Source organism: Typopeltis vanoorti, chromosome 1 (assembly GCF_054136105.1).
Source record: "Typopeltis vanoorti isolate ZY-2024b chromosome 1, IOZ_Tvanoo_1.0, whole genome shotgun sequence".
NCBI classification, from domain to species: Eukaryota; Metazoa; Arthropoda; class Arachnida; order Uropygi; family Thelyphonidae; genus Typopeltis; species Typopeltis vanoorti.
Genome location: NC_143549.1, coordinates 141,233,023 through 141,234,008, shown reverse-complemented (window position 1 = coordinate 141,234,008; position 986 = coordinate 141,233,023).

Genomic DNA, 986 nt, shown 5'->3' with positions numbered 1-986 from the left:
TGTGCGTGCGTGCGCGCGCGTGCGTGCGTGCGTGCGTGTGTTTCTGCCTCCAAATGGTAGAAGTCTCCTCTGCATAACAGTTTTAATTTTAGATTAAATTTCGTCTCCAAAGTATATCCACTTCGAACAAGGTGTAGGTTATATACGAGGGGTTGTATGAAAATAATGTTTTTTTTATTTATTATTATTTTGTTTTTATTAATTCGATTGCATTAGAAAGAATTACACGTTTTGTTTCGGATTGATGATAACACAAGACGTTTTATACACGTTTCAGCTTCCTTTAGAAAGTTTTCGCTTAGTTACAAAATATATTTTCCAGTTACCAGTTTTTATTTTCTAGTTATATTTTCCATTCGATTACAAAGTTACAGAAAATAAAAGAAAAAATGATAAGAGATAGGCGGGAGGATGGTTGTTCATTTGAGGCAGTCTGGCATAGGATCTAGGCCAATAAGACAAAATATACGTTTGGTCAGTGCTATAGGCGAGAGAGTTCCAGGGATGATCTAAAAGACATGCATCAGATAAATACCTCAGGCAGTATCCGATGGAGGGGACTCCGGTTGAAAATATATTGGACCTGGTAACAGGATCAGATGAGCTATCCCTAACCAAGATGGCCGCATTGCCTCCGAATGGGGAAAGCAACCATGCGGTCTTGACTTGGGAGATTTTAAATCATGATGAATATTCTGTCAAGAAGGGGTATTTGGAACTACAAGTCAGGTGATTATGATAAGCTTACGAGGAAGCTTGCAGCTGTACAATGTCATTAAACCTTGCAAGGGAAGGATGTTATTATTGGAAATAGTTAAGGGGAATCTAGAGGAAGCAATATAAAATCACATGCCTAAAGTAAAGAAGTTTAATCAGGTAGGAATTAAATGGATAAATAATATAATTAAGCATAAGCTGCAGAAAAAGAAAATGCTGTGGAGGATTATAAGAAGAAAGACGGCCAGCAAACTCATGAACAGTAGAAA